The sequence below is a fragment of the Lepeophtheirus salmonis genome, chromosome 1 (genome assembly GCF_016086655.4).
Source record: "Lepeophtheirus salmonis chromosome 1, UVic_Lsal_1.4, whole genome shotgun sequence".
NCBI classification, from domain to species: Eukaryota; Metazoa; Arthropoda; class Copepoda; order Siphonostomatoida; family Caligidae; genus Lepeophtheirus; species Lepeophtheirus salmonis.
The window spans coordinates 22,913,430-22,935,043 of NC_052131.2; the positions used below are offsets into that span (position 1 = coordinate 22,913,430).

Sequence of the window (21,614 nt, forward strand, 5' to 3'; positions counted from 1 at the left end):
AGAACTCTGCTTAGAGGAAAAGAAAAAGAAAGTTATACAGATGACAACCAAATTCAGTGTACGTTTTTGTGCTTGAACATAATGTGTGGAATAACGACGAGATGGAACATGGAGTGTACGTTCCATATTCATTATACCTTTTTTATTAATAACGAGGATTAAGCAATAAGATTCTTAAGCTTTTTTAGATTCGGAAAATCTCTTATACTTTTTTTATGATACGTAAAAGTTTGGGTAATCAGAGGCTGTTCGGGTCACGGATATTTTGGTGTTACACAAATTTGCATATACCCTACCTGGATACTTCGTATCCAGGTTCAAGACGGAAATCTCGGTGAGCAGAAGAGCATAAGTCCTCATTATTTTTTATAAGACGCCAATGAAAAGATCACCACTCATTGACTTACATATTACCATTCTATTTCGATTGTGCCTTGTATCTAACATACATTCTGAATTTTTTTACAAGGGGTAGCTGTGTGATAACTTCCTCTTTAGATACATAAACCCCAATAGGGGTTTAAGAATTCAATTTCAGTGGTTTATTTAGGAAACTTATATAAGTCCACAAAAAAGTTTGATGAGTGTACAGGCCAATACCTACTTTAACTAAAATAATAGTTAATTAAAACACTCAAAGAGTTATAATCATCATTTTTTGTTGTGGTATTTGACTGACAAATTTGTTAGTAGTTTTTTTTAACAAATATTATTTGAAAAATTGTCAAAATTCATAAATACAGGAGATGAAAATCAATAGGTTTTTTCGTTTTTGTAGTGAAATATGTAATATGCGTTATTTGTACAAAACATTGCATTCACAAATAAGAAGGAAAAATGTATAACTATTTTTTTTATTGTTTATACTTACGGCCTAAGTGATAATTTGTTGCAAAATCTACAAAAAGAGAACATGGATTAATATCGCTTGTATTTTCATGAAAAACACGGGCGTGCTTTATCCACCGTTATTGTTATCTGCGGTGCAATGACAAAAAAAAGGGGGAAAGGAAAAAGAAACATAAAAAAGAAACTCTCCGCCGGGCTTTTTTTTTATATAATTTTTCGAAAGCAATACTCAAACGATATTTATATATATATTTATAATTCACTTTATTTCTTGTCGTGGGACAGTCGAAGGTGTTTGTGACAAAAGTGAAGACAGAAAAAAAAAAAAGGATAATAAAATATTGTAATAACGCATGTAGTTCTCCTAATATTGAATTCAATGACAGCTTTTCAATAGAACTCTTAAAAATAAAGAAAAAAGAAACAGGGTAAGAGTAAGTAAAAATGTCTATCAAACTATTATTATTAATCTTAATAAACAAAAGGATTTACCCTTCAATCAACAACATTATTAAGTCAATGTATATATTTATGTACTTGATATATTCATACTTTTAAGTATCATATTTAGAAAGCATTTTTTTTTTTTTTTTTTTGGTGTAGATCGTTTTTAGGGGGAGGGAGGGGGGAGTGATTATAACCTCATTTGTCATAATTGTTCACAAATTGTCAGAACAACAAAAATAAGGCACAAAAATAGACAAGCACTCAAATTTGTCAATAAATTGACCATGATATCCGCTAAAGCAAACAAAAAAGCAATGATGTATCGCTTATTTTTCTTTATTTTTTTGCAAGTAAAAAATTATTCTTAATTCAGAAATGAATATTCGAGAAGATTGGACAAATAGATTACCAGTAACACTGAGTTGTGCTCTTAGACACTCATGAATACCAAATGAAAAAAGTCTTCTTTCTTCATTTTTATTTTTAAATTCTAAAAAAAAACAACGAAACATATTCATATTGTACTAAAAATTAAGTATTCCAACTTATTATATTATAATCTATGTAGGATGACTTTAAGTAAAACTGATCAAAAATTAATTATGAAAAGATTTAGAAGAATTAAACATACAAAAGATTACTGAGTGAAAATAGTGATTTGAAGATATCTCACCTAGTAGAAAAATGTGAATATAAAAAAAATAACCTGAATGACCCTGGCTAAAATCCCCATTTTTCTTTTTACAAACTCAAAAGCGCACTGAAAACATAATTTTGTCATACATATAGTGTTATACTATTTAAGTTTGAGTTCAAATTATAAAAAATATCAATGTGATGGATAAATACAGTCTTTCTCTGGCACGCGATAGGCATTAGCTGTCTCTCTAAAGAGCGTAGAAATAAACGAGTAATGCAATTTGAGTTATGACATAGACTTCAGTCGAAAGTTTGATTAAATTTTTTAATTTAGTTTATAAATTGATCTGAAACCTAAATTTGATGTGGGAGTAGGGACTAGGGAGTAGTAGTACTATTTGACACAGGTAAATTGAGACACTCCAATCTCTCAGAAAGTTACTACGAATTACTATTTAGAACTTTCGTGGAATAACCACCTGCTGGTGTTGCATTATCTTCAGTTCTTTGAGACTGGCAAGTAAACCAACTGCTGATCTGTAACGTATTGTCTAAATGTATGCCCTTGGAATATTTGTCTTTTCATGTTCGTTCATTTTCTTCTAAAATACAAGTATTAAGTTACACTCTTTATATTCAGGCATGTAAAAACATGATTTTAATTGCCTAGATTGCTTACCAAACTTTTGTCAGAAGTTTGGTATTCCTTAAGGTTTTTGTGAGCTTCAAGAAAATTTAAGAGACCATTTGTGAGGAAATCGATATTTTATGTTTAATTTTCTAAAGATTTTTTTTTTATAACAAATGTTTTTAAATTCTAAAGAAATAGGATTTGATAGGATTGATCATCAACTGACAAAATATAAGTTGAAGATTTTAAGATGGATCAAAGAAGAAAAAAATGAAATCGATTCATCCAAATCCTAATTAAAGAGAAAAAACATAAGTTTTAAAAATGAAAAAAAAAATGTATTGAAATTTTTTAATATTAATGCACAAATTTAAATGTTATACTAGACCAATAACTTTTTTATTTTTTTGCAAATTAGAAATTGTGCTATTATACAAGGGAGTCTTCAAACCAATGCGCTCTATAAGCAGTACACGTACTGTGTCTGGATAGTTATTATTCTTTTTGAATAGGAAGGAACCATTTTTGAGAGATAACATAAAAAATATGAATAACAGATTATGTTTAGATATCCCCAAAAACCCAAATATATTTTTTTCAAACTTTCTAATTTTATATGTATGGACATAAAAGAATACTTCACTGTTCTCCAACGTTTTGAGAACGACTTCAAAATTATGTTTCTGCATGCATGTTTTTGTATTTCAGATATTTTGAATTTTTGTGAGAAATTAGATCACTAATAAGTTCGATAATGATTTGTAACAAATAAACGAATATAATTGACAGAAAAAAACTAGGAAAAAACCATAAATAGATTATTTTAATTAAATGATATTAGACATATCTATATGTCTAATGAGACAAAGTTTATCTGCATGTCTGTGTGTCTATATACTACAAACAGTCATTTTTGAGTGTATCTTAGGACAGTGCAGATCTAAGAAATAATAATCTAATCGAGCATGCGCGACATTTAAAAAAGATAATTATTAAGCTCTAAATATTATCCTTTTATTTTTAAAGAGAGAACATCCAAGTATTGAGTAACTACACACGTGAGTGTGCTCCAGAATAACAGAGAGTAACACTAAAGATTTCACGGGAGTTATCTATTATATTATTAAAGCAAAGTTTGTATGTTTGTTGAGCAAGGTTTGTCTGTTCGTTGACGTCTAATAAGTCAGGATGATGAAAAAATATTTATAATCTACGAGAACCATTCCATTTTGATAAGGTTCTTATCAAAGTTATCCGCTTATTACTTCACCGAACATGATCCTGAAACAAAACAAACTTTTCATGAATACATAGAACATTTTCCCAGCAATGTTTGCTTTGTTATAGAAACTATGAGTAAATCTACGTTTCTTGTTGATACTGCATTTATTAATTCGTCCAACTCCATTTGCTGAGTAGTGACACCAACAATTAAAGATTTATTGCATTCTGAATTTATAATTAATTTTCGTAGGATATGGTTTTTTTCAAATCTCTTAATAAAAATGGTTGAAAAATAATTACTATATCATTTCTGATAGCACAGAGAGGCCACCGATCTCTATAGCACATTTTCAGAAATTAAGCTTTAAAGTTACCTTGATATGTGAAGAATAAATATAATCAGACCTAACTTTTTTGATGGTCTTTATCCATATATTTCTCATTGAGATTCTATGATAACTTATGAAAATATATATATATATATTTTTTTTCATAGCTTGAATGATCTGTTTTACATCTCGGGACAATACAACGACCTACAGTAAGTATATAAAGTTATAGAAAAGAAGAAGGGAATATTATAACGACTAATGTATAGTTTGTATAAAAATATTTTCTCTTGTTTCTATCCTTCTCTTCCCAATTTCATGGTTATATTAATAAGATACTAATTCACAAGCTCTTACAAATAATAAGCTATAATATTAATGTTATTTAAATCATGATTCCGTATCAAATAAACAAGTCGTTCCCAAGAGTCATTGTCGAGTCTCATACCGAGTGTAGAAAAAGTTAAGAGTTTTGAATAGGTGTTGTTGTTAAGTCTTAAAGTTCCTATTATTTTTGAATAGTTTAGATGATATGCCTGTGATTGATTTATATGTTGTAAACAAAAATTATATATATGTCGCAAAGGAGCAAGAAGAGCCTTTATAGGCAATTTAATCCGTCCCAGGAGGACCACCTCGGACATAATGAGGACCTTAAACGTCAGCAAGGCCATAGTCTGTCGGTCAGAAATCGTTTGGCTGATGGGGACAACCTTAAGAAACTCCGAAGGTTGAAAGACCCACCAATGTGAAGCCCAAAGACGTCATGGAGGTCTTTAAGGTCAACCCAGCGATGAAGATGTCAGAGTAAGCCAGGAAGAAAAAGGTGCATGGGTCTACTGTGGACAAGGCAATCCAAAATGCTGGAGAAAGGTGGCTAAGAAGAATTGAGAGGCCACCTCTGTCCAAATGTCAAAAATAACTCTGTCTTGATCAATGTCAACAACTCTTAAATGATACGAAGCACAACCGCAACTGGGTAATTTTTTCTCTGATGAAAATAACTTTAAAATTGACCCCATCAATAACAAGCAAAATGATTGTATGATTTGGCAAGGCTGAGAACAGCATCAGGACAGTTACCAAGACCAAATACCCGACCTCTGTGATGATCTTGGAGGTTATGGTATCAACTGTAGAAAAATTGCCTCTAATTTGGTTTCCTGTTGAATTCCAGTTTCCCGCAGCCGACTACTTGATGGTGTCGAAGGAAAATGTGGTCACATAGATCACCAAGACCATGATGAAGTTCATCAAGGGGACTTACATATTTCAGCAGGACAGGGCTCCGGTCCATACAGCTAATATTGTACAAAAATAGATGGCTAGCAATATGAAATTCTGGTACAAGAACCTTTGGGCCCTTCAAAGCCCAGATCTAAATTCACTGGATTACTCCATTTGGTGGCAAATTGAGAAAAAGGCCTCAAAATTAATCTATTCGAATATTAATGTCCTACAGACATCAGTCACCAAGCAGTGGAGGATCATGAAAAAGAACTACGTTGCCAATATGTGCAAGGGATTCCAGAGGTGGTTGAAGGCTGTTATAGAGGATGACGGTGGCTAAATTCATAATTAGTCTGCATTGTTATATTAAAAAATAAAATTTTCTATGTACAACATTATCCTCATCAATTATGAGTATTTTAATGAGTACTTAGAGGAAGGTCTCAGGACTTTTTCTACACCTGGTACATAACTCAATGTTCCTATAATGACTTGATTGTATGTGACGTGAGGGTAACTACTTAAGAATGACGTTAGAGCTATTTTTTTTTGTAACTATAGTCATCTTAATCAAGTCCTGTATTATTTAAAATAGTCTTATCTGATTTAAAAAACTATATCAGTTAAATGATCCATGATATGAAATTTAGTATTGTTTCCCCTTGCATTAGAAAAACAGAAGTCATTAGAAGGAAGTACTTCTTTGACCTTTAATTCATGATTTAATTAATAATTAATTAGTGTTGAACCTTTAGAGTCTAGTGAGCAAACATATTCATTTGAAAGTTTTTTGAGATACGAGTCTCTTTAATTATAAAATAGTCTCTGAATAGTCCTCTGTAAGAAGTTACTTAAAAATATATTCATATATTTATGTACGTAATTAATACGGATAACGGCCTTTATAGTTAATCCTCATGAATATTACAATTTTCCATTCACATTGCAATGAGCAAGATCAGCTCAAGGAAATTATATAGTCATAACAACACATACAGAAGAAAAGTCAGCCACAAATTTTTTTACACAAACCGATTTTCATCATTTTCTTTTAGGTATAACTTTGCAAAGAACAGGTAACTGGACAGTCACAAATCTTAATTCCGACTCTAAATATAATTTGCTATTTTTTATAAGCGTATAAATTAACAAATATATGTTGTGTCTTTAAAAAAATGGTTATTTACCTATAATGAACAAAAAAACAACTATTTTTCTATATTATGCCTTTAATGTGTATTGTGTGTAACACAATACTTTTCTCCTCTATTTGTTTTGTTAGCCAAAATGACGTCCATATTAAACTAATATTTGTAACAAAATACAATATATATATATTACAAATATTGATGGAATAATTTGCGAATATATTTATATATTATATTGCTTGGAATAACAACTTCAAAACAAAGTAGAGAAATATATTTATTTAGATTTTATTCTTTTTACCATTTCCTTTCCTAGAAACACTTTATTGTCTGATGATATTTTTGTCTTTTAGTATGTATATTAAAAAGATTAAATATTATGTAATAAGAAAAAATAGAATCGGAGCATTCTCATATTCATAAATATTCACAAAAACAATAAATTAGTGGTCTTAATGCATCAAAATGAAATAATAGCATCAATTAGTAGTTGATAATATTAAATGACAGTATATTATAATTATATAAAACGTACAAATTGCATCTTGTATAAGTTATAAAATATAAAATATCAACACTTGTACAATATGTATATAAAGATCTAGTTAAAAAAATCCTTCCCAAAAAAGAGTTCAATTTAAAATTGACATTTTAAATTATTTATATCCTTATAGAACTCTGATACCAATTTTATAGTTAATTTATGAAATTTTGTTAAAAAGCAATTCATATTTTCAGAAAAAATATCATCAAAGCATTTTGATATACATAGAATGCATAAAACTGTGATTGTATTAATAAGGACATATTATGTAATTTGGATATTCCACAAAGAGGCAATAATACAAAAATGGATATTGTACAAGTTGTATATAACTTTTTATCGAGACGACATCCGTCTGGAAGTTTGTAATCTTGGAAGCATAAACCAACAAACTCTATAAGAATAAAAATCCCCATTCAACAATTAAGTTGAAGTCCCTATAATATTTTTGAAATACCTATTTTTTAATAACTATATCAATAATTAGTTATGTTTCACATATATGGTATTCTATTTTTACGTTTATTATCCAATCTGTGATGTCAGTAAAAACCCTTTACATAATTGTAGATGAAGGGATTATGTTTGTAGTTTCAATTTTGAATCTGAGTCAAGGTTCCTATACTGATTTCTAGAGTTATAAATCATCAAGATTTTTGTTATGACCCTGAAAATTTGAAAGATATTTGAGAACAGCTTATCTATCATGACGTTTCATTCGAATAGCTGAAAGCAGATTGAAGAAGATGGAAAGAATTGTCTCTCAATTCTACTCTGAGTTTAACAAGAGCTTACACTTATACGAGGTTAACTTTCCAACAAATCCTCAGTGTTACTCTTCCTCTTTCACGGGCTATTGATTACTTTATACTTAAATGTTCTCTCTTCAAGAATAAAATATTAATTATACAGAGGCTGCTATATACATTTCCGTCCTAATAATGAAAAGGCAAATATTTACCATCAAAAATGGTTTTATTGATTTTCAAAGTATTCTCCAGCATGATTTATACACTTTTGCATGCGCTCAAACCAATTGTCCAAGCTATTTTTCAACTCCGATTGAGACACTTCCAAAACATGGTATTTAAACGCTTCAACAGCATTTTCTGGCGACGAAAATGGGTGAACACTTATTTTTTTTCTTGATGTACGGGAATAAAATGAAGTCATTGGGTCCCAGGTCAGGGCTGTCTCATCAATTTGACGTTTTGGCCGGTCAAAAAGGCATTTGTTAGAGCCGATGCCAATGAACTAAAACTTTGTTCTTTTGTATGTAACTGGTGTTTGGTATTACTAAAAAGGTATAAAAAAGAAAATAGTACTCAGTATTGCTGCATATTCATATAATTAATAAAGAAATCATACTAAAAATTTATTGTAAAAAAACCAAAGAAATGATATCGGAACATTTTGAATAATATGCTCACTAAACTTCATCCATGTACTCAATGTATATATTTCCTTTGTCATCTTTAAAAACTTTTTAAAAAGAAATATTCCAAAAATATAGTTTAGTCAGTTAAAAATCTATATATAGCACAATAATACCCCTCTAATATCAATAGCTGTCGATTTCTCTACTACTCTTGTCCCTAATTAGTGTTTGATTTTATTTACCCCAAGTTTGCTGTTGAGATAGATGTGAACAATTACCTACAAGCAAATAAAAAATAGTTCTTGATTTGCTAAGAACTGACTACATATCAATGGATACCCCGTGTACCATGTTTTTAGTTTGAACTTGAGCTGTGGTAACGCCTTACTTGATTAAATTAGACAAAGGATTACACTTAGTTTTTTAATCCATTATTTTAACTTCTTGAGGTTAATGCTACAGATTCAAATAGAAATCACATATACATGCATGTTTCATGTACATCTCTGAAACACATTTTGCAGGAATGAACCACAAGTACCAAATTTTAGAAGTTCAATCAGAAACACAATTGTGTAACATTTTGTCTAATTAGAAATAGATCCGTTCATTTTATCAGATTTTCCTTAGATGATAACAAGTTCATCATGGAATGTTCTTCTCCCTATCAAATAAAAATATGCATCTTTAAGCAACTGGCAGTCCAATAATAGAGGTAGATATGGCACAGATAGTTATGTTTCTTCGTGGAGGTATGAGGTATATGACTCGAGTTTAGAATCGGACTCGAGCTATTTTCTATTGACTCGGAATGGCATGGATTCGAAAAAGGTGTCTTTGTTACTCATCTTTTCATGAAGGTTTGAGTGTTTTTTACAAAAAGGATATTGGCAAGTTATATATATATATATGGTATATTTCAGCTATTATGATCCGAATTATATTTTTGGAAACGGTTCGCACTTAGAATAATATAGGATGGACGACAGACACCATATAGTAAGTGAACTTATCTATAGAAAAATGATCCATGAAAGATAGAAAAAAAATTGAAATTAAAATTATGTGAATCTTTAGCTAAAATCGTAAAAAAAAAAACTAAAAAAATTATCTACACAGTTGATCTGTTGTACCAGCAGAAGTGTATACCTCAATTTTTAGCAGACCTTATTGCAGTCATGTGGTTTTCTAGATGAGTCTTGCTCTCGAAACCAATTTTTGAAAGTTATATTCTTGGCCCTTAAATGACTTGATCCCCACATCATCTCTATTGAAATTTTACATTTCTAAAAAAATAATAATCAATTTTTTATTTAAATGGTCTTGACTTTAACACTATCTTGTTATAACTTGGATTTGTACTTGCGACTAATGATGACGTCACATAAATGCATTAATTGTAAGTTACATTCATTCGGCATGACATTGTCACCATTTGTTAATTTATAAAATTTACGAATCCATTCATTGTTAAGAAATCCATTCATTCTACCAGAAACAAAACGCAGGTTGATAGCAATTTTCATTTTAGTTGTTTGATTATTACCGTCACAGCAACAAAAGTTAAAAATAGTCTTGAGAATTGGTCTAGCACCATCTCTTTTTTTTTTTTTTTTTTTTTTCTTGACTGATTTGGACCGATTTTTTTTTGATCTCATATATTATGAGAGATCATTTTTTTTGTACATCAAAAGGTCACGATAAGTTCTACAACAAATACTGTAATCATATAAGAGACGGCGGAATCAAAATTAATCCGAGCTATCTCTGTTTAAACTTCGCATAACGTCATTGTACTTGAAAAAACATATGATGTGATGTTATCAACAATTAACCTCTAAAATCGGTCAAGACCGATTTTTTTTGTTGGGACCCATCAAACCAAACTATTCCTTTGGACCGATCTAGACCGAATTTTTATATAAGACCTTATTTATTGGACAGAATTAGTTTGGTCCAGCAAAAGATATAACGGTCTCATATCGGTCTAGGATTTCCGAACCGAACCCAACACTAGTTAAAACCTAAGTCTATAGTGAAAGATTGAAAACATCAATACTAAATCATTTATATAATTCCAAACTTAATGCATAGACTGCACACCTTTTGATACATTTCAGTAAAGGTGTTGTTATTTTTGGTTTTGTTTTTTTGCAGAATATTTGTTGGAAATCTGATACACTTCTAATTTTTTTCTGTATATATATATATATAGTCATAAAATGTTTCGAAATAAATAAATAAGCTAATAAATACACTCAAATGTTTGTCTCCCTTTTAACGTTATATTTTATGTATGTTATTTATAAAAGATGCTCTATTTTAAACACATCATTGATTTTCCTTACTTTTTAAATATCACCAAACAACTACTTCATTTCTTTTTACTTGGAAAGAATTTAAGTGAACTTTTGGTGTCGATAAATAAAAAAAGGAAAAAGGAGTGATGGAACGAAATATCAGAATCGGGTGTTTTTTTCTGGAATCGGCAGTGGGAAACTAATGATTTATCTCCAATTCTTATATATTACTGGTATTTAACTATTTATTACTTTTCAAAGTTATGGGGAACCCCCTCCAATTAATGAATTTTTGCTTTTTACTCAAAATTTTAATAATTAAAATTGTCTTTTCAAAAATATAATATTTGAAATTTAAAATAATTTTTCAAATATTTTTTTCCAAAAATATGTAATTTTCAATTTTTTTATCCGAAAAAAATTTTTATATTATAATTTTTTTTCTTTTTTCCAAAAAGTTTTAAATTATAAATTTAGTTTTTTGAAGTTTTTTCAGAACGATAGGAGATTATGTAATTTTTTTCCAAAAAAAAATTTCTTTTTTGTAAACAGCTTTGGATTTTGGAAATTTTTCCCTCAAAATTTTTTATTTTTTCTGAATAGCTGTGGATTTTGGAAATATTTCTCCCAGAAATTTAATTTTTTGGAAATAGCTGTTGATTTTTGAAAAAAATTAACATTAAATTGTATATTTAAATTTTTTTTCAAAAAATTTTATATTTGAAATTTATATTTTGGATTTTTTTTCCAAAAAAAATCAAAAAACCAAGCAACCTTCAGTAAAATCCTGTTAACGCCTATGAAATTTTTTAACTGTTATTTAAAATATTAAAAAATTGGCATCACTTATTTTTAATAAAATCGCATCGGGTTCTTTCGGAATCATCCCATCACTAGTAAAAATAATTGCTTTGTATAAGTAGAATTTCCTGGGATTGATTCAATCGATGATAATTACCCTTTGAAAATCATGTTGATATAACTACATATATGTAATATTTCAATAAAAGTTATCAAAGTGTGTCCTTTTGCATAGAAGAACTCTATAAAAATTTGATTAGGAGAAAAAAAAAATATATTATACGAGTTCATCTCAATAATCAATGCATTAGTTTTTACTTGTAACTTTTTGTATCGTTGAGTCACCCTCCCACACGTAGAACTTTCTTCTTTTTCTATCTCGAAATTGGAGACAGCAATGGCGGATAGTTGAAATTCAAATATTGCAACATTTTTGTAATAAGGAAATAACTTCCCAATGCGAAGGACACATTATTGGAGAAGAAAGAGAGAGATCTCGAATTATTCGAGATATTTGGACAATTGGCACGCACTTTGGAGTATCATGAAAGTAAATGTGGATGAGGTTTGTCTCTTATGAAGTATTCTGGGGGGGACTCAGAGTCGGTCCGTGGACTGAGAGATGAGGCTGGAGGAGATCACATCTCATTAAGTAAAGCACTACGACTTTTTTCTTGTATCAACCATGAATAGTCTTGGATCGGTCTAAAAAAAAACTAAAAAGACTGAAGCCTTATCAATCCGCTCCTTATGAAATTTGTTAGTCCTAGGACCGGTCCGTATCGGTCTTTTATAGAAACTAAAACAGCTGAAATTACGTAGTTCCTACTAACTACGTCATTTGAGTCACTGAAATTACATGATAATTCAATACCTCTTTCAAAGAGACAAGATACCCGTAGGAAATGTGTGACTAGAACGTATTATTATACGTTCTAGTTATCACTCTTTATATTCTTAGTTGTTATATTTTAGCTATAAGTGAAGAAAATAAAAGTATAGCTTGGACCATAAGACTGAAAGATCGATGTATCAGTCATTAGGACCGTTGCAATGGTAAAAAAGATCAGACTGATAAATAAAAAATACTGACAGGGGTGAAAAAAAAGACGGATAAAGCAATCAGCCCTAGGACTGATCCAACACTAACCATGACTAACCAAAACTAGCCCACCTCTAATTACTATGGACAATGGCAGATACTACGATTAGTTGTAAATAATTGAGTTTGACATACATATATAACTTTATAAATCAAATGGTCCTTGAGAAATGCCTCCTATGAAGTAGATTTAAAAGCATTGTGCAATGAGATAAATAAATATTGAACCATAAATTGAGTTCAAAATTTGTACTGGGAGGGGGAAGAATCATTTTTTTTTTTTTTTAATCTGTGTTCAGTTAATATTCTTCAACTAATTAGTTACCTTTTATTTATAATAAGAAACTCTGATTGCCCCTTTGGAAGCACAGCATATTGCATTTAAATGTGGCGAAAATTCCTGGTCACCATTCAGGAAGAACGGATATGTTAGATGATTCTATTACTGAGGCAAAATAGGTACGAGTACTGTACAAAAAAAGACTATCAATGAGAATTGCTTTGTTTGTATGTTCGTGTAGAGAAATTTAGTTTATTTTATTTTAAACTTCTCGAAACTTCATTTCTTAGTACTGGGTGTAATTTAAAATCAAGGAAAGTGTCTTCAAAGCCCTTTAACTTGACATTGAAATTTAGTTTTGATATTCGTTTACCTTCTTTCTCAGCTCTGAACACAAATAGAAATCACACGGGTTAAAGTCAGGTCTGTTAAAAAGCAACTAATCAGCTTTGATAATGACGTGGAACTGGCTTTGGAGGTAATGCATGACAGTTTTGTCAGCATGACAAGGCATTGAATCTTGAATCCACATGACCCTTGGATGACACAGGAGGAACATAACCTCTGTCATTGGCCAGCCAGTGGTCATTATATGGGTTGTAGGCAGCGTCCAATCTGAGGTTTGACTCATCTCTGAATAGCTTTATTTGGTTTACAAATTTGGCGGAGTTTCTTGCCTCTTCCCAACCGGATGTCCTTCATCTTCGTGGTAAGAAGGTGACACTTTCCCCGGATGTAGGACTTCAAATCAAGGCCGTCCTTTGATGGTCCTGGCCATCAGCTTCCTACTTGTAGGTATTCTCCAAGCATAAACATCCATTGGCATGCCATGATTTAAAAATGAAAAAAACCCCTAGGCCCATCTTCAGTCGCTTGCAAACATCATAGATGGTGCTCCTTGCATATTTTATGACTTTTATGATTACCTTAGCATTGTTGCTGGCCTTAAACAATTCTGCAATGACTGTACGTTTGTCCTTTCTCTGCTTTGCAGTAGTAAAACAGAACAGATTAAGCATAAAATATAAGTTTTTGTCTATGGACAGTGCTTTGAGAGGAAGTTAAAGTTTAGCAAGATAAACCCACTAGATTTAAAAAAAAATGCAAAAGTAAATTTTTCCAGATACTTCTGCCCACCCCTGCATAGCTATGTTAAAAAGGGCTTGATAATTGTACAATAAACATATTTAGGTAAATGAAGACTACAGGTCATTTTTTCCATTATTATGTTCCTTCATTTATATATATTTCATACCTTTTTTCTCTCTCTCTCTCTTTCTTTCCTCCTGATCGTGTTAGCATTTCATGAAATATATCGTTTGAAAATTGCGGATTTATATATTGTTTTGTTATTATTGCTTTTGTTATTTTCTCACTTTTAGTTTCTTCATATTGTTTCTTTCTTTCTTTTTTTCCCACTCTCTCCTACATTTCTCTTTCCCTTCATGCATATTTATAGCTTTAAGTATTTATAAGTATATATCGTCTGATTGGAAAGGTGAAAGACTAAGAATTATTTAATTATTTATATATGTAACTATTATGTATAGATCGTATACTCTGAATCGAGGTGCTTTAATTAGGTAATCAGAATGAGTTTATCTCATGACCTTTTACAAAATATATTAATATCTAAGAGGAGGATATTAATGGTAATATATAGGGGTATTATATAATAGAGGATATATTTGATATTTGTAGTACAGAATATGAAGATAATTTCTGTGTACAATTTTATATACATATACATATACTCGTAATATATTGATACAAACATCTTTTTCTATTTTCTTTTTTTTAAATAATTATATAAATTCAACCTTCTTATATAAGGATAAACATTTCCGTTTCATGGAAGAAACAAAAATCAAATATAAAAATTTGTTAATAATTTACTTTTATAGAAAAAGAAGTTACGATGGGCTTTTTATGGTATCTAACTCTCTCCTTCAAAGAGAAAAAAGCTTAAAAGCCTTATCTTTACTGTTAAGAAACATATTTTTTTGACAGAGGTTAATATTTAACTCTTGGGTTCTCAAAGTTTAAAGTAGTCATTCATTTTCTTCCCCTAAAATCATAAAAACAAGCATCTGATATTAATAAGGATCTCACTCCCTCTTTTTTCTTGCATTCTTACATATATCTCATATCTACCCTGTGGGAGGCACTCACAAAGGATGGAACAGCAGAAATAAACAAATACCAAATTAAAAATATTTTGTCCACCACTTGAAAACAGATTCCGGCTCTAGTGAATCTCTTTCTATGAGATTCGATGGAAACTTATTTATAAATAACATACTCTCAGTTTTTTCATAATGTGGAAAAAATCTGATTTACAAAACAACGATCTGGCATTATTCTCCAAAAATCCAAATTCAATGTATATTAAGTTTTTAGTGTGAAACAGCTCTTAAAACGAATATATTAACTTATTTATTCAGCTATTCAGAGAACATTCAATGGAGTAAGTATATTAAGTTATATAAAGGAAAAGTAAATGTTATAACGACTAATGTATAGGTCGCTGAAAAATATGTCATGTTTTGTAATCCATGACATCACTTAACTGGACTATAGCATATTCAGTACGTTCACATTAGTCAAGTTGTAGAAGAATTGGCTATAAGCAAAAACCAAGTATCCCCACTTTTTTGTTAGTAGGGGGATAGCCCCGAGAGTACACTTTAAATTCGTTGTAAATATTTCTGCACTTTTTTTTTCATGTCATAAATTAAGCACATATTATGTATGTATGTATGTAATATTAAAAAAAAAAATGACGACATGGAAAACATAGAAAAATTAAATATTTTTATTGTCAAAAAGAATCTTAATTGACTATGTAAAAATAAATAAAATATTGGAACGAAAAATTAAAAAAAAAAATGTAAATATTCATAAGAGAGAAAAGGCGTAAAGACTTGCCTTAATCTTTATGAATATATATTAAGGTGTCTCATAAACTGAATATAAAATAAAAGACTTAAAACAAAATATATCCAATAACATTAATTTATTGCGTTATTAAGTAAAAATAATCAAAATAACTATATGAAATAGAGTACTTTTATTTATCAATTCTGAAAGATAAACTCAACATCAACACTTGATATAGAGTAGAGTGGACCAAAGACAGTCGAGACACATTCTACTCAATAACTTGAAGATACTTCTCATTCGACAGACCAAAGTTTTACACAACAGACATACATCTATATACTTATAGTCAAATGAGTTTAATTACATTGACGATAATTACTGTTGTTGTAATCTTCATTTGAATGTAAATTTCCTAGTCTTGCCTCATCGTATTGACTTTAAGCTCCCGGTGGCACCGGTTATCGTTGTCTTAGAGATTTTGATTTTTTTTTTCATATTGGAATAGCTGAGATCAAATAAAACAAAATGCATTTCGAATTTTTGAGGAAAAAAATAATTATGTTGTATGTCATGGGACACCCTAATATATATATATTTATAAGATAATTCTAATTTTAAACTTAATTATCTTTAATTCTTTTAATTTGAATGCAAATTTGTCTATCTATTTACTTGCTTGCCTAAAAAAAAATAATATTATGAGAAGGATATTAATTAGTTTCTATTCATTGTATACCAATTGTCAGTATGTATTTCTTCCCTGGCGTGGATGCCTAAAACTAATTTGTGACGTCATGGTATTAGGCTATGAAGCACCTTCACAACATTTATTACAACTAAATAATTTGTGGCGTAAGTCCACTTTATATTTAAAAAATGCATCTATTTTTTTGTCTGCTATCGATGGTCTACTCCTTTTTCCATTTAACAACGGATTAAACGTTATTGCAACAAATTTTCACGTTTATCTCACTAATAACTAATTATTGATGTCAAGGCTTCAAGGAAACGAAGCACCACAGGGATATCTATTAGAAGTAGTGATGTGCCACATTACGAAAACTCATAAATTGGTACTCAAGTGTTATTATGTAAATACAAAAGATGCAAAAAACTATACTTGTGGGCATAAAAAGCTCATAATATTACTCGGAACTCGTCCAAACTTGGGATTCTTTTTTATTTTGTTTCGAGCCTATTATAACATGTAAATCTTCAATAGTTTCAATAATTCATTAAAAGATATTATTTTTTGGACTGACAAGTTTTTTATGGAGCAAAAATTGTAATTACAATTAATTTATTACATTTAGTCAACTATACAATATAGATAAAAATATTCCAAATGGTAATAGAAATAACTAAATTCTAAAGTTATGACATAGCCCCTTGGTAAATGAAGCACCTAGCGGAAATTTGTTACAACACTTATTGTGAGGTGTAATCTATTAACAACATTTTTATTAATATTTCTTTAAGAAAAATTAAGTGAAAATTCCTAAAAAGCCATCATCACTTCATTTGACACCCGGACAAATCCTACTAAATACATAAGTACAGCTTTCTTTCATTTCACTCCCCCCCCCCTTATCCCATGTGACCTAAATCATTCTATATACAGATATACACATTACGATTTATATGATGATACATTTGTAAGTTACGACAAAATATGTATTTTTTTAAGTTAAATACATAAATACAAATAAATCTTAATGTTGCCACTTAATTTTTGTTTTTATGAACATATATTTATATTTATTCTTAAACCCTTTGACAAATTTAAAATTAATTGCTTTCTTAATGTTCATATCATGGGGATATGATGTTATTTATTTTGATACTTTGAAAATGGTATACATTATTTGGATAGGACGGGACCGCTCCCATGAGAGAGCATATTTATATAAGCATACTCACTTTCATGGGTGGAAGAATCTTTTTTTATTATTAAAAGCCAAGTTTTTTTTAGTTTTATTTTAAAAGCGAATTTACTAAAAATAGTTGTGTTTGTAACTTGGGACCAATGATGTCCACAGTATTATTTTTGCTACCCCAAGTTGTCTTGAGACTTCAAAGTTGGTATCTGAAGTTGTAGTCTAATGAGACTTAACTTCGACTTTAGTCTAAGTCTTCAACTCTCTGATTCAGTGTTTATTAGTATTAGAAATTAAGTCATAGAAAAAAATATGTGCTTACATTGTAGAACATATTTGAAATAAAGGTTTGTGAGTCTCCATCCTCTTATTAAAGTCGGCTTTTTGTAACATTCCAAGGCGAATCTGTCAACAATAGTTTTAACTCCGGTTTTAAGTCGCAGTTTAATCATAAAACATAATTGCAAGTGTGTACTAATGCTTAAACGTCTGATTTAGCCATCAATAAAACTTTAGTTAAATGTATGATCAGAGAAATGGTGGTTTAATTATCATATTAATTATAAATATCTATATTTTTTTTAAATTGTTTAAATGTTTGTCGAAGCCTCATTTTTGAGCGTGTGCGTAGAATTTTAGAACTGTGTAACATCTCGATCTAAAAAATAACAGTGTAGTAATGAGTATACGTAGCTAAAGCTCAGCGCGTCATATCAAAAAAGAAAAGTAAAACTTTTCAAATTATTCCAAATCTGAATCGTATAACTTTGAGTACGAGTCGAATCTGGAATCTGGAGTATAAATTGAGTCTGATGTATCAGGTTTATACTACTTCACAGTCTTATCTCGCCCGTTGTTAACTCTTTGGTATATTGCAAATATAAAAAAAAGCTTGACTAAACTTAAACTTCCAAGCTTAACAAGAACTAAACCAAGTTCAACCAAGCCACAATCAAAAAACTTATTAGGAGTTGTCGGAACATAAAGTATCCTTTATTGTGTTAGGACCTCATGGAATAATGCTATATTATCGCATGAAGAATAGTCCAACAGCTTGCTAAAGCTGTCTAACTACCAACTAATGTTGGACATTTAATTGGTTTTTTTTACAGCCTGAAATGTACAATAAAAAAAGCATTGTAGTATATATACGACTTGAGTTTGAGTATCTGCTTGGGATATTACTATAAGTGCCTTGATCAAATAAAGTGCTCTTATTCGGAATGCAATCAGGAAGTTTAATCTTTACTTGCAAAAAAGAACAATAATAAAAAATACGTGTGATTTTTATTTCTTCAAATGAATAAGCATGGAAAAGTATTTGTCGTCTCATAAATTAATCGTGTATGAAAGAAAGCTCTTGAAATATTTCAGGGTCTTAAAAGCTTAGGTCAAGAATTTTCGCTACATACTTACATACATACATTCATACTCATACATACCCATATAAACTACTTGAAATCAAAAACACAAAAAATAGTGTTAACATGAAAACAAAAAAACACAAAATTCGTCAGTAATTTAATATTTTATTACCTGTTATTCGATACATAGCTTTTTACTCAGCGTACATTATGAGTACCAAGAACATTCTGAACATAAAGTTATATAATTTTTGATTTTATTTTTTATAATAAATACAAGTAAAAAGTGTAATGTTTGGAACTTAACAATTCAAGTGTTCATGTAAAAATTTAGTTGTAACATGCCCTACTATGTACCCATTAGGCCTTTTTATATAAGACATTTTTAATTTATAATAAATACTTTTTCAAACCCTTCATAACTGGGTCCTATTCTATTGGGGTACACAGTTTAAGAGAAGCATGAAAATACTTCAAGGGGTTTTTAAAAAAGTAATTTAATATTTAGTTTTCCTTAAAACTACTGAAAGTTATCATTGCTAGAATACTTTTATATATAATTAACTCACTTAAACAACAATATTTTAAGACGTTTTCTTTATTTTGATAAAAAAACAACTTATGGAAAGTGTCACTTTAATTTGGTGGGATTTATTAGACCAGGGGCAATGATAGGATGGATCATTCTGGAAATATGCATAATGGATCTAGAGCCAAAATGTAGCAATTGCAATTGGCATTATAAAAAGTTTAGAGGTGGATATACTCAGAATTCTCTATTCCCAAAAATACAGTCCCTGATCCCATATATCATGTTAAAGAGGAAAACACTCGTACAAATATTGTTAATGTTTAGTTAAAGTTATAAAAAGAACAGCATCATATAAAAATATTAAGCCACAAATATTTTTCAAATAACTCATTCCTATTTTTTTTTTTTTTCTTTTTTTTCTAGGAAGACTACATATCTAGAATCCCGGGAGTAAAAAAATACAAACGTAAGTATCAGATAAATATACTTACGATAATAAAATTAATGATGCTTTTAAAGTTTATCTTACTTCTTTAAAAGAAAGAGATGTGGAAAAATATCAGTCTTACAATCAATAAGGTGATAATATATTAGACACATTGTTTCATAAAAATTTAATGATAATAATAATTCATTAGATCAGATTGCTATACATATCATATTTAGAAAGGTCCGTTCAACAAGACATATTTGCAAAATAAAAAAAAATTAATAATATATCATATTCAATTTCACAATGTTTGAAGGTATATTTGAGTTGCAGAGTTGGGTGAAACTATTCTTTAAATCTTCGAAATGTCGGGGATTAAAGGTGGGTTACCTAGCTTGACTTTTATCAAGTTCCTATTCCTAGTGAAAATGCCAAGAAAACTACAATGTGACAAGGGCTGGATTTGCTAAGACACCTTTTAGACTCATCTCCAATACTCTCCATATGCTGATTGGCTCTCATTATGAAAGGATCATGTCGGCATTACGGTCGAAGAAGGAGTCTCAAAGACATGTTAAGAAAGTTCTTCAAGAGTTTAATGTTAATGGTCTTGCTTAAAGTTTTGCAAGTTAAAGATCAAACTGTTGGGACATGTTACAATTGGGATTGGGATGTTTTAATAAAGCTCTAAATTCTACAAAATTGCAGTACTATACTTTTGACAGAGCGCTCTTTGGGGTCTAGGTTACTATCGATGTTTCCTTGAAAGACGTGTCATTACAGGGTTAAAGACCATAAGCCTCTAATTGACACCATTAAAAATCCCAGTTGAAGAACTTTCCAAATGAGGGACTCTTTGAAATATTCGAACGTATGCACAATGTACATATCAATCCCGCTTTTAATTGAGGTAAAATTCAATAGCATCATTTAGTCAAATACATAAAAGCAAAAACTTTCAACATTACTGGAAAGAATCAGCAAACATAAACTCTCATGATCCTCATTTTTCATCAATATGGAGCAAAGCTCCGTTGTGGTTTTGCAATAGTTCTTTCATTTCAAGATTTTTTAAATTAAATCCAAGATTTACTTGAATTAAGAATATAATACTTGATATATGAGGCAGTGCTGATTGAACTACATAGTCTAGCTGTTTTCAAATTAGGGAGCAATTGAAGGAGGGAAGATGAACCCAATTTGTATATACATTAACAAAAAATATTTGCTGTTTTTAGAAAGTTCCAATTTCCTTTCCAGGGAGGTTTGATCAGAATAATTTATAAACATTAACTCATATATCAAGTATTGATAATGTATTTAAGATAAATTAACTTTTGTATCACGCAAAAGCGTTTGCCCAATTTGAACTCAAGGTTCAATTATAATCACATCATTTATAATAAATGAGTAATGTGTCCTTCAGACATCGACAATAAGCATAGAAAGCATGGAGATATCGCTAAATTTCATACTATGTAATTTATAAGCTTTTAATAAAATTATAGGCAAAATACCCCAAAAAGTCAAGATAATTAATTATAAGGATATACCGAACTGTTTGAATCCAAACTGTTTGAAACTGTCAATGCTACTAGTTAACATTATATTCTTTATTCATGTAAA

The 21,614-nt window shown here is 29.8% G+C and overlaps 1 protein-coding gene across 2 annotated transcripts in view; it reads left to right on the plus strand.

Annotated features, from left to right (window-relative positions):
• The first annotated feature begins 1,103 nt into the window (after positions 1-1,103).
• LOC121123914 (chaoptin) overlaps positions 1,104-21,614 on the plus strand; it is a 59,344-nt gene continuing 38,833 nt past the window's right edge. The window contains exons 1-3 of one of the 2 annotated variants that reach the window (XM_071889408.1): positions 1,104-1,277; positions 4,287-4,331; positions 19,982-20,024. The gene's annotated coding sequence lies outside the window, so the exon portion shown is untranslated. Of the gene's footprint in view, positions 1,284-4,286; positions 4,332-19,981; positions 20,025-21,614 lie in introns of both variants that reach the window. The other variant, XM_071889404.1, reaches the window with a different exon arrangement.